At 49.8% G+C, this 12,634-nt stretch overlaps 3 non-coding genes and 4 pseudogenes across 3 annotated transcripts; all 7 read left to right on the top strand.

Moving 5' to 3' along the window:
• Nucleotides 1-5,078: 5,078 nt before the first annotated feature.
• Nucleotides 5,079-5,269, top strand: LOC141191860 (U2 spliceosomal RNA). Its single transcript, XR_012265560.1, has one exon. It is a non-coding gene; the product is annotated as a U2 spliceosomal RNA (small nuclear RNA).
• Nucleotides 5,270-6,384: 1,115 nt separating this feature from the next.
• Nucleotides 6,385-6,575, top strand: LOC141191861 (U2 spliceosomal RNA). Its single transcript, XR_012265561.1, has one exon. It is a non-coding gene; the product is annotated as a U2 spliceosomal RNA (small nuclear RNA).
• Nucleotides 6,576-7,690: 1,115 nt separating this feature from the next.
• LOC141192205 (U2 spliceosomal RNA) lies at nt 7,691-7,782 on the top strand (annotated as a pseudogene).
• Nucleotides 7,783-8,576: 794 nt separating this feature from the next.
• On the top strand, nt 8,577-8,753 carry LOC141192168 (U2 spliceosomal RNA; annotated as a pseudogene).
• A 1,115-nt stretch (nt 8,754-9,868) lies between these two features.
• Nucleotides 9,869-10,059, top strand: LOC141192039 (U2 spliceosomal RNA). The gene has a single exon (XR_012265734.1). It is a non-coding gene; the product is annotated as a U2 spliceosomal RNA (small nuclear RNA).
• Nucleotides 10,060-11,174: 1,115 nt separating this feature from the next.
• On the top strand, nt 11,175-11,266 carry LOC141192206 (U2 spliceosomal RNA; annotated as a pseudogene).
• Nucleotides 11,267-12,060: 794 nt separating this feature from the next.
• Nucleotides 12,061-12,238, top strand: LOC141192167 (U2 spliceosomal RNA; annotated as a pseudogene).
• Nucleotides 12,239-12,634: the final 396 nt, after the last annotated feature.

Genomic DNA, 12,634 nt, shown 5'->3' on the forward strand with positions numbered 1-12,634 from the left:
CTTTAAGGCCTACCCTCTCTATTTTCCTTCCGATTGGGCTAAAGTGGCCTTTATTATGTCTTACCTGGCGGGTGATGCCTTGGAATGGATCAACCCCCTATATGAAACACAGGATCCGATCCTCCTGGACCTAATGGCCTTCCTGGTGGCCTTTCTAATGGTCTTCGATGATCCTAACCCGGAGGCTCCTGCTGAAGCTTCACCTCCCAATATCCCGGAGCAGTCCCGATGGGTAATGTGTGTGGGTAGCGCAATAGTCCTCCAGCCCAATGAGACTACTGCCCACCCAGAATCCTCACAGGGTGACTACGCTTTCCGGAATACTTCTCTCAACCTCAAGAGGCAGTCCAGACGTGCTAGACTTAGAGGCAAGCCGTCACGCCAGGGTCTGTCCTCCCTGAGACCTCCTGACCCCAACCTTGAAGTCCCTACTGAAGCTTCATCTCCCTGTATTCCGGAGAAACCCCAATGGGTAATGTGCGTGGGTAGTGCACCAGTTCTCCTGCCCGAAGAGACTTCTGCCCATCCAGACTCCACACAGGAGAACTTCCTGCACCCGGCATCAGATGCTTCTCTCTCTTTAACCGGTGTGCATGTCCAAGGATGCTCCAAAGCTGTGGTTACCTCTGAGTCTGTGCACCTCTACTACCTGGCGGAGGATCCCCTGTTGCCTCCTGAATCCTCCGGGATACCACTCGATGACAAATGGAGAGAGACTTCTCTACACCCGGTACTCAATACCTTGTCCGCTTCGTCCTGTGAGCCTGACAATGGGTACCCCAAAGTGGTAGTTACCTCCGAGTCTCTACACCTCTCCGACCAGGCAGAGGATCTCCAATTGTCTCCTGAACCCTTCGGGGTGCTACCTGGTAGCGAAAGGACAGAGACTCTCCTATACTCTGTACCTGATACCTCGCTCGCTTCGTCCAGTGAGCCCAACCTAGTGTACTCCGAAGCAGAGGTTACTCCTGAGTCTCTACACCCCTCCGACCAGGCGGAGGACCTCCAGTTGTGTTCAGAACCCTTCGGGGTGCCACCTGGTGGTGAATGGACAGAGACTTTCCTATACTCTGTACCTGATACCTCGCTCGCTTCGTCCAGTGAGTCCAACCTAGTGTACTCCGAAGCAGAGGTTACTCCTGAGTCTCTACACCCCTCCGACCAGGCGGAGGACCTCCAGTTGTGTTCAGAATCCTTCGGGGTGCCACCTGGTGGTGAATGGACAGAGACTTTCCTATATCCTGTACCTGATACCTCGCTCGCTTCGTCCAGTGAGTCCGACCTAGTGTACTCCGAAGCAGAGGTTACTCCCGAGTCTCTACACCCCTCCGACCAGGCGGAGGACCTCCAGTTGTGTTCAGAACCCTTTGGGGTGCCACCTGGTGGTGAATGGACAGAGACTTTCCTATACTCGGTACCCGATACCTCGCCTGCTTCCTCCAGTGAGTCCGACCTAGTGTACTCTGAAGCAGTTGTTTTCTCTGAGCCTCTGCACTCTTCTGACCCGGCGGAGGACCTCCAGTTGTTTCCTGAATCCTCCGGGGTACCACCAGATAACAAAGAGACAGTGACTTTTCCTCATTATGTACCTGATAACCCGTCTATTTTTTCCTGTGAGCTTGACAAGATGTACCTCGAAGCAGAGATTACCCTCAAGTCTCTGTCCCCCTCCAACCCAGTGAACGACTGGTCCTCGAATTCCCTGCGGAAGATTCTGGCAGGCCTGAAGAAGAGGGGGCGTAAGGGGGGAGGTACTGTAACATACCTGGCGGCGTCCTTGCATGGTGGTCCATCTCCCACTGTGCAAGAGAGCGCACTTGATCTCCTGTCCAGAGTGTCTCTCTGGCTTCCCTCCATGCTGTCTGTTTGTGTCTGTCTCTGCTGCTTAAGGGCGGCGCCCGATCACTTCCTGCTTTTTGTACCTGCTGTGGGTCACACCCCTTGTGCGTCCTCAGCCTATTGCTGTCTGACACTTGGTATATAGCTCAGCAGCTCCCTTCTATCCCTGCCTGAGCATAGTGTTTTCCTTCAGTGTGTGCTTGCACTCTGAAGGTGCCAGGTCCCGTCTTTGTTTCCTTGTCTGCCTTTCCTGGAGGCTGTATTTCCAGGCCTGTCTGAACTGAGTCCTGTATGTCTCCTGCTTTTTGTATCAGTTCCCGTGTCTGAACTTAGTCCTGTATGTCTCCTGCGTTGCGGTATCAGCTCCCGTGTCTGAACTGTGTCCTGTATGTCTCCTGCTTTGCGGTATCAGCTCCCGTGTCTGAACTGAGTCCTGTATGTCTCCTGCTTTGTGGTATTAGTTCCCCTGTCTGAACTGAGTCCTTTCCGTGTATCTTGTCTGTCCTGTCTGAACACGCTCCTAGCCTGTTCCTCCCGCCTTCTAGGGGCCGATTACCTAGACCCGCTCCTGTATCTTGTCTGTCCTGTCTGAACACGCTCCTTGCCTGTTCGTCCCGCCTCTCTGGGGGCAGTATTCCCAGACCCGCTCCTGTATCCCGCTGCAGTGTCGGTCTCCTCCGTACACTCAGTTCCAGTCTGAACTCTCTCCTATCCTTTACCTGTTTTGCCTCTATGTCCGTTCCCTTCCTTTTTCTGCAGAGTCTGAACTCGTACCTAACTCCTGCCTGTTGTCTCTGTACTCCCGTTTGTGAGTTTGTGTTCCACTCGCTACTTCACTGCAAGTACCCTGTGGGTGTCTGGCTCTGTCTTTCCCTTCCTGTCTGTTCCGTGTGAACAGAGTCCTGTCCTGCCCTGCTTCTGCCCGCTGCTCCGGCAGTCCTGTCCTGCCCTGCTTCTGCCCGCTGCTCCGGCAGTCCTGTCCTGCCCTGCTTCTGCCCGCTGCTCCGGCAGTCCTGTCCTGCCCTGCTTCTGCCCGCTGCTCCGGCAGTCCTGTCCTGCCCTGCTTCTGCCCGCTGCTCCGGCAGTCCTGTCCTGCCCTGCTTCTGCCCGCTGCTCCGGCAGTCCTGTCCTGCCCTGCTTCTGCCCGCTGCTCCGGCAGTCCTGTCCTGCCCTGCCTGTACCCCTCTGCCTGTAATGTTCCTGAGTCCCAGTGTGTACTGGGCCCTATCCCGCCTGTGTTCCTACCTGCTAGTGCCTCCCTGTCTGCACTCTAGCTGTGCTTGCCTGTACCCCCCCTGCCTGCTTACCCGCCTGCCTGCATACCAGTCGTGCCTGCCTATACCCACCAGTCTGTGTGCCAGCCTACCAGTCTGTTCCTGTATTCCCCTGTGTGGGTCAACAGCCGTGTCCGGGGTCTGTCCTGGAGTAGCACCTGGTCCCTCTGCTCGGTTCCTCCTTGGTGCACTGGCGTCGTATGCCGTCGTGCGACCCTGGTCGGATCGGGTGAATACCTAGTTACGCCCCTCCAGGCATTCACTCTCCGGCACGGTCCAGTGGAATCACTACCAATCACACGCACACGCCGCTTAGCCCGGGCGTGTGCATAACAGGTATAACCCCCAACGGGAGGGGTATGGCCTCAGGGCAGCCGACGTGGATGATGGGGGTAGCAGGAACCACTCAGAGACGGTGCGGTGTAGTTCAGGGTCTTTACTGGTGACAAAGATAGACCCTCCCGGAGTACTTGCTAGTGATAGGGGCCTGGTCAGTCCTTGAGCAGATGGGATCTCCCCTGGCCAGGCGGAGTTGTAGGCCTTCCCAACTAACTGTACTCTTCTGGCTACCTTGCTAGAGGCGGGAATAAGTAGCCCACGTCCCTGAGTGTACCGTGTGGTGCTCACCCGTATGGCCGGTGACTCGGGGCCTTCTAATGGCTTCCGCTCCACGATGGCGGTGCTGGTCCCACGCGTGTGACCGTGCCTTCGGGCTTCTGGGCCAGAGGACCTGAAATCCTCTGCCGGACGGTTTCTGCTGCTGGGTAGGAGTTAGTCCCCACAGCCTCGGACTCCGGGTCCGGTTAGAAATCTTCTCAGTCAGGGCGAGCTCTGTAGCTGCCAGCCCCTGACTCGTTGTAACACTGCTCCCCACAGAGCTCCTGATGTTTCTTGCTATGCTGCTTCTCTTCTCTACTCTTGTTCTGTCTTCTTTCTCACTCCTTGACTCCAGGCTCAGGCCCCAGGACAGGGCCTGCCTGTGGAGCAGAGCCCATAGAGCAGCTCTGCTCCCTGTCTTCTCCTCACAGAACTACCTACCCTGCCTCAGCCCCAGGTTTATCTAGGGGAAGTCCTTCCCCTCCCAAGACTGGGCAGGAGGTGTGGCATGCACAGGATCCCTGACCAAAGGACCTCCCACCTGCTCTCAGACGTAATATCTCTATCACTGTGGCAACCAGACCCCTGGGGTGTCACAGTTGCACACACACCATCTATTTAGCAAATGCCCTTGTTATCAACAGCAGCCTTTTAAACTCACCTGAGCTAACAGGTATGTGCGCTGGTTACTCTGCTGCGCTTAAAATTTCTTTTTTGGTTTGCTACAATGCCTTTTCTGAAACGTTGTCTCCTTCTGCTGGAACACTGACTTCTTTCATTTAATGCCTGCAGACTATAAAAGAGAACCCAACCCAAAAAGTTTGGTTGATTAGTCTGTGGCATTCTGTTAAACTGTTGCTTATGGAGGTCTCTGTGAGCTTCTCAGCGACATTCAGCCAGCCAGGTATCCTGCCTGCAGTAGATGGAATGTGGCAATGGAACGCTGGCTGCGCGTGTCATAATAGGCTCTGAGCCTTTATATACCTGTGCACAGCAGCAGCCACCTTCAGTCTGCTGCTGGACAGCCAGCAGCAGCAGCAGCAGGAGAGGTATGTAATCAGGAGCCCTCCTGCTAAGGGTAGACAGCTGCTCGTTCCACCCCACCCCCCGCCTTAATTGGTTCTCCTCCCTTCCAACGGTGTTGAGGCGGGTGGGAACAGCAGGGGGTGAAGGTGCTGTGTTTAAAGAGGTGGAGTTATGCAGATCTAAAACGCGTGGATTGCAGCAGCAGCAAGCCGAAAAGTGCAGGCATGTAAGGGATCTAGAGGTTGACAACATGTCTTCTTAACGGGAGTCCAGGAGCTCATCTCCACAAATGGACTTTTCAGGATCCTTGGGTGGCTCCGTAGTTTGAAACCAATTCTGGTTATCGCTTCTCGGCCTTTTGGCTAAGATCAAGTGTAGTATCTGTTCTTATCAGTTTAATATCTGATACGTCCCCTATCTGGGGACCATATATTAAATGGATTTTTAGAACAGGGAGATGGAAAAAGAGCTTGCTCTGTCCACTCCACGCATTGACCTGGTATTGCAGTATCTCCAGGACCGGTGCACCCCTTCTTTAATGCAGTTTCTAAAATCAGAAAGAATTGAATTCAATGTTTTTTGTTCATTTTGCTTGTTTGTCGGATTTTGGGATGGACTCTTTGGCTTTGCTTTTCTTCTCCTCATTGGATTTTTCATGTTCAAAGTTGCAGAAGCCAGATTACAAGCTCATTTTGGTTCAACTTCAGCAACTGTGCATTGCATTGCCATGTAATGTGATGCAATGCTATCTTTCTAGCTCTCCCTTTTTACTTCCTTTTGGATAAACAGACATATTAGGCAAGCATTTTGGAGCTTTCACCTAAATAACTACAGGTGGTGAGATAAGCTGCACAATATAATTGACCTTTCAGTATATTGTTGCACACACACCATCTATTTAGCAAATGCCCTTGTTATCAACAGCAGCCTTTTAAACTCACCTGAGCTAACAGGTATGTGCGCTGGTTACTCTGCTGCGCTTAAAATTTCTTTTTTGGTTTGCTACAATGCCTTTTCTGAAACGTTGTCTCCTTCTGCTGGAACACTGACTTCTTTCATTTAATGCCTGCAGACTATAAAAGAGAACCCAACCCAAAAAGTTTGGTTGATTAGTCTGTGGCATTCTGTTAAACTGTTGCTTATGGCGGTCTCTGTGAGCTTCTCAGCGACATTCAGCCAGCCAGGTATCCTGCCTGCAGTAGATGGAATGTGGCAATGGAACGCTGGCTGCGCGTGTCATAATAGGCTCTGAGCCTTTATATACCTGTGCACAGCAGCAGCCACCTTCAGTCTGCTGCTGGACAGCCAGCAGCAGCAGCAGCAGGAGAGGTATGTAATCAGGAGCCCTCCTGCTAAGGGTAGACAGCTGCTCGTTCCACCCCACCCCCCGCCTTAATTGGTTCTCCTCCCTTCCAACGGTGTTGAGGCGGGTGGGAACAGCAGGGGGTGAAGGTGCTGTGTTTAAAGAGGTGGAGTTATGCAGATCTAAAACGCGTGGATTGCAGCAGCAGCAAGCCGAAAAGTGCAGGCATGTAAGGGATCTAGAGGTTGACAACATGTCTTCTTAACGGGAGTCCAGGAGCTCATCTCCACAAATGGACTTTTCAGGATCCTTGGGTGGCTCCGTAGTTTGAAACCAATTCTGGTTATCGCTTCTCGGCCTTTTGGCTAAGATCAAGTGTAGTATCTGTTCTTATCAGTTTAATATCTGATACGTCCCCTATCTGGGGACCATATATTAAATGGATTTTTAGAACAGGGAGATGGAAAAAGAGCTTGCTCTGTCCACTCCACGCATTGACCTGGTATTGCAGTATCTCCAGGACCGGTGCACCCCTTCTTTAATGCAGTTTCTAAAATCAGAAAGAATTGAATTCAATGATTTTTGTTCATTTTGCTTGTTTGTCGGATTTTGGGATGGACTCTTTGGCTTTGCTTTTCTTCTCCTCATTGGATTTTTCATGTTCAAAGTTGCAGAAGCCAGATTACAAGCTCATTTTGGTTCAACTTCAGCAACTGTGCATTGCATTGCCATGTAATGTGATGCAATGCTATCTTTCTAGCTCTCCCTTTTTACTTCCTTTTGGATAAACAGACATATTAGGCAAGCATTTTGGAGCTTTCACCTAAATAACTACAGGTGGTGAGATAAGCTGCACAATATAATTGACCTTTCAGTATATTGTTGCACACACACCATCTATTTAGCAAATGCCCTTGTTATCAACAGCAGCCTTTTAAACTCACCTGAGCTAACAGGTATGTGCGCTGGTTACTCTGCTGCGCTTAAAATTTCTTTTTTGGTTTGCTACAATGCCTTTTCTGAAACGTTGTCTCCTTCTGCTGGAACACTGACTTCTTTCATTTAATGCCTGCAGACTATAAAAGAGAACCCAACCCAAAAAGTTTGGTTGATTAGTCTGTGGCATTCTGTTAAACTGTTGCTTATGGCGGTCTCTGTGAGCTTCTCAGCGACATTCAGCCAGCCAGGTATCCTGCCTGCAGTAGATGGAATGTGGCAATGGAACGCTGGCTGCGCGTGTCATAATAGGCTCTGAGCCTTTATATACCTGTGCACAGCAGCAGCCACCTTCAGTCTGCTGCTGGACAGCCAGCAGCAGCAGCAGCAGGAGAGGTATGTAATCAGGAGCCCTCCTGCTAAGGGTAGACAGCTGCTCGTTCCACCCCACCCCCCGCCTTAATTGGTTCTCCTCCCTTCCAACGGTGTTGAGGCGGGTGGGAACAGCAGGGGGTGAAGGTGCTGTGTTTAAAGAGGTGGAGTTATGCAGATCTAAAACGCGTGGATTGCAGCAGCAGCAAGCCGAAAAGTGCAGGCATGTAAGGGATCTAGAGGTTGACAACATGTCTTCTTAACGGGAGTCCAGGAGCTCATCTCCACAAATGGACTTTTCAGGATCCTTGGGTGGCTCCGTAGTTTGAAACCAATTCTGGTTATCGCTTCTCGGCCTTTTGGCTAAGATCAAGTGTAGTATCTTTCGAAAAGGCGGTTTTGGATGTTGGCCGCCCTAGTAGATTGATACATTATGCACACTGGGGTTTAGGCGCTTGTTAGTACGCCAGGTGGCTAATATAGTCATCTGGTGGAAAGCATGGCCCCCCAGGATCGACGCCATTGGTCCGGGGAAGATCGAAAGCCCGAAGTGTGAAGTGCCCCAGGAGTGGTGACCCTGGGGTGCCTTAACTCACTGGGATTGGGAACCCCACTTGAGTTTATGGCACATTTGCACAAGCACTTCAAATTTTCTTTCTTCGCACACACCCTTATTCCGGGCCTTCTGGCCTTAGGATGGGGAATTTTTCAATTCCCGGTCGAAGGTCCGGGCAGTATTATACTGTGAAACCTTCACTATTTATTTAATTTCTTTGTCACTGTGTGTCCACTTATTCACGTGTGTCACGTCCTACTAGGATTTTTTCGGGATGCGGTTCCCTTACGGGTTCCTCTCTTGGCAGGTCTAGGGGGGGAGTGTGTGGCCATCAGGTTCCGCTCCCCCCTGAACCCCCCTGGCTCTCCTCTTTCGGGAGGAGAGCGTTGTTGGCTCCCCTCTTCCGGGAGGGGAGCACAGTCTTTGGCTCCCAGTGCCTTGCTCGGGTGAGAACTGGGGCAGGTGCTGGGGGTAAGATTGGGTCGCCTCTGGCTTCGGCTGGAGGTGGCTTTTTGTCCCTATTCCTCGCTGTGGCCTTTTGGCTCGGAGGGACGGGGAATGGTTTGGGGGACCCTTCTCCTTTTGGAGAGGGTTTCAAGAAGACCAGCATCCTAGTGCACTTTTTTTGTGGCACTTGTCACTTTTTTAAGCGCACTCGGGTTTTGTACACGAATTCGGGCTTTCAAAAAAAAAAAAATCTGTTCTTATCAGTTTAATATCTGATACGTCCCCTATCTGGGGACCATATATTAAATGGATTTTTAGAACAGGGAGATGGAAAAAGAGCTTGCTCTGTCCACTCCACGCATTGACCTGGTATTGCAGTATCTCCAGGACCGGTGCACCCCTTCTTTAATGCAGTTTCTAAAATCAGAAAGAATTGAATTCAATGTTTTTTGTTCATTTTGCTTGTTTCTCGGATTTTGGGATGGACTCTTTGGCTTTGCTTTTCTTCTCCTCATTGGATTTTTCATGTTCAAAGTTGCAGAAGCCAGATTACAAGCTCATTTTGGTTCAACTTCAGCAACTGTGCATTGCATTGCCATGTAATGTGATGCAATGCTATCTTTCTAGCTCTCCCTTTTTACTTCCTTTTGGATAAACAGACATATTAGGCAAGCATTTTGGAGCTTTCACCTAAATAACTACAGGTGGTGAGATAAGCTGCACAATATAATTGACCTTTCAGTATATTGTTGCACACACACCATCTATTTAGCAAATGCCCTTGTTATCAACAGCAGCCTTTTAAACTCACCTGAGCTAACAGGTATGTGCGCTGGTTACTCTGCTGCGCTTAAAATTTCTTTTTTGGTTTGCTACAATGCCTTTTCTGAAACGTTGTCTCCTTCTGCTGGAACACTGACTTCTTTCATTTAATGCCTGCAGACTATAAAAGAGAACCCAACCCAAAAAGTTTGGTTGATTAGTCTGTGGCATTCTGTTAAACTGTTGCTTATGGCGGTCTCTGTGAGCTTCTCAGCGACATTCAGCCAGCCAGGTATCCTGCCTGCAGTAGATGGAATGTGGCAATGGAACGCTGGCTGCGCGTGTCATAATAGGCTCTGAGCCTTTATATACCTGTGCACAGCAGTAGCCACCTTCAGTCTGCTGCTGGACAGCCAGCAGCAGCAGCAGCAGGAGAGGTATGTAATCAGGAGCCCTCCTGCTAAGGGTAGACAGCTGCTCGTTCCACCCCACCCCCCGCCTTAATTGGTTCTCCTCCCTTCCAACGGTGTTGAGGCGGGTGGGAACAGCAGGGGGTGAAGGTGCTGTGTTTAAAGAGGTGGAGTTATGCAGATCTAAAACGCGTGGATTGCAGCAGCAGCAAGCCGAAAAGTGCAGGCATGTAAGGGATCTAGAGGTTGACAACATGTCTTCTTAACGGGAGTCCAGGAGCTCATCTCCACAAATGGACTTTTCAGGATCCTTGGGTGGCTCCGTAGTTTGAAACCAATTCTGGTTATCGCTTCTCAGCCTTTTGGCTAAGATCAAGTGTAGTATCTGTTCTTATCAGTTTAATATCTGATACGTCCCCTATCTGGGGACCATATATTAAATGGATTTTTAGAACAGGGAGATGGAAAAAGAGCTTGCTCTGTCCACTCCACGCATTGACCTGGTATTGCAGTATCTCCAGGACCGGTGCACCCCTTCTTTAATGCAGTTTCTAAAATCAGAAAGAATTGAATTCAATGTTTTTTGTTCATTTTGCTTGTTTGTCGGATTTTGGGATGGACTCTTTGGCTTTGCTTTTCTTCTCCTCATTGGATTTTTCATGTTCAAAGTTGCAGAAGCCAGATTACAAGCTCATTTTGGTTCAACTTCAGCAACTGTGCATTGCATTACCATGTAATGTGATGCAATGCTATCTTTCTAGCTCTCCCTTTTTACTTCCTTTTGGATAAACAGACATATTAGGCAAGCATTTTGGAGCTTTCACCTAAATAACTACAGGTGGTGAGATAAGCTGCACAATATAATTGACCTTTCAGTATATTGTTGCACACACACCATCTATTTAGCAAATGCCCTTGTTATCAACAGCAGCCTTTTAAACTCACCTGAGCTAACAGGTATGTGCGCTGGTTACTCTGCTGCGCTTAAAATTTCTTTTTTGGTTTGCTACAATGCCTTTTCTGAAACGTTGTCTCCTTCTGCTGGAACACTGACTTCTTTCATTTAATGCCTGCAGACTATAAAAGAGAACCCAACCCAAAAAGTTTGGTTGATTAGTCTGTGGCATTCTGTTAAACTGTTGCTTATGGCGGTCTCTGTGAGCTTCTCAGCGACATTCAGCCAGCCAGGTATCCTGCCTGCAGTAGATGGAATGTGGCAATGGAAGGCTGGCTGCGCGTGTCATAATAGGCTCTGAGCCTTTATATACCTGTGCACAGCAGCAGCCACCTTCAGTCTGCTGCTGGACAGCCAGCAGCAGCAGCAGCAGGAGAGGTATGTAATCAGGAGCCCTCCTGCTAAGGGTAGACAGCTGCTCGTTCCACCCCACCCCCCGCCTTAATTGGTTCTCCTCCCTTCCAACGGTGTTGAGGCGGGTGGGAACAGCAGGGGGTGAAGGTGCTGTGTTTAAAGAGGTGGAGTTATGCAGATCTAAAACGCGTGGATTGCAGCAGCAGCAAGCCGAAAAGTGCAGGCATGTAAGGGATCTAGAGGTTGACAACATGTCTTCTTAACGGGAGTCCAGGAGCTCATCTCCACAAATGGACTTTTCAGGATCCTTGGGTGGCTCCGTAGTTTGAAACCAATTCTGGTTATCGCTTCTCGGCCTTTTGGCTAAGATCAAGTGTAGTATCTTTCGAAAAGGCGGTTTTGGATGTTGGCCGCCCTAGTAGATTGATACATTATGCACACTGGGGTTTAGGCGCTTGTTAGTACGCCAGGTGGCTAATATAGTCATCTGGTGGAAAGCATGGCCCCCCAGGATCGACGCCATTGGGCCGGGGAAGATCGAAAGCCCGAAGTGTGAAGTGCCCCAGGAGTGGTGACCCTGGGGTGCCTTAACTCACTGGGATTGGGAACCCCACTTGAGTTTATGGCACATTTGCACAAGCACTTCAAATTTTCTTTCTTCGCACACACCCTTATTCCGGGCCTTCTGGCCTTAGGATGGGGAATTTTTCAATTCCCGGTCGAAGGTCCGGGCAGTATTATACTGTGAAACCTTCACTATTTATTTAATTTCTTTGTCACTGTGTGTCCACTTATTCACGTGTGTCACGTCCTACTAGGATTTTGTCGGGATGCGGTTCCCTTACGGGTTCCTCTCTTGGCAGGTCTAGGGGGGGAGTGTGTGGCCATCAGGTTCCGCTCCCCCCTGAAACCCCCTGGCTCTCCTCTTTCGGGAGGAGAGCGTTGTTGGCTCCCCTCTTCCGGGAGGGGAGCACAGTCTTTGGCTCCCAGTGCCTTGCTCGGGTGAGAACTCGGGCAGGTGCTGGGGGTAAGATTGGGTCGCCTCTGGCTTCGGCTGGAGGTGGCTTTTTGTCCCTATTCCTCGCTGTGGCCTTTTGGCTCGGAGGGACGGGGAATGGTTTGGGGGACCCTTCTCCTTTTGGAGAGGGTTTCAAGAAGACCAGCATCCTAGTGCACTTTTTTTGTGGCACTTGTCACTTTTTTAAGCGCACTCGGGTTTTGTACACGAATTCGGGCTTTCAAAAAAAAAAAAAATCTGTTCTTATCAGTTTAATATCTGATACGTCCCCTATCTGGGGACCATATATTAAATGGATTTTTAGAACAGGGAGATGGAAAAAGAGCTTGCTCTGTCCACTCCACGCATTGACCTGGTATTGCAGTATCTCCAGGACCGGTGCACCCCTTCTTTAATGCAGTTTCTAAAATCAGAAAGAATTGAATTCAATGTTTTTTGTTCATTTTGCTTGTTTGTCGGATTTTGGGATGGACTCTTTGGCTTTGCTTTTCTTCTCCTCATTGGATTTTTCATGTTCAAAGTTGCAGAAGCCAGATTACAAGCTCATTTTGGTTCAACTTCAGCAACTGTGCATTGCATTGCCATGTAATGTGATGCAATGCTATCTTTCTAGCTCTCCCTTTTTACTTCCTTTTGGATAAACAGACATATTAGGCAAGCATTTTGGAGCTTTCACCTAAATAACTACAGGTGGTGAGATAAGCTGCACAATATAATTGACCTTTCAGTATATTGTTGCACACACACCATCTATTTAGCAAATGCCCTTGTTATCAACAGCAGCC

Source organism: Phyllobates terribilis, unplaced genomic scaffold, assembly GCF_046119375.1.
Source record: "Phyllobates terribilis strain yellow unplaced genomic scaffold, ASM4611937v1 Scaffold_52__1_contigs__length_9100884, whole genome shotgun sequence".
Taxonomy (NCBI): Eukaryota; Metazoa; Chordata; class Amphibia; order Anura; family Dendrobatidae; genus Phyllobates; species Phyllobates terribilis.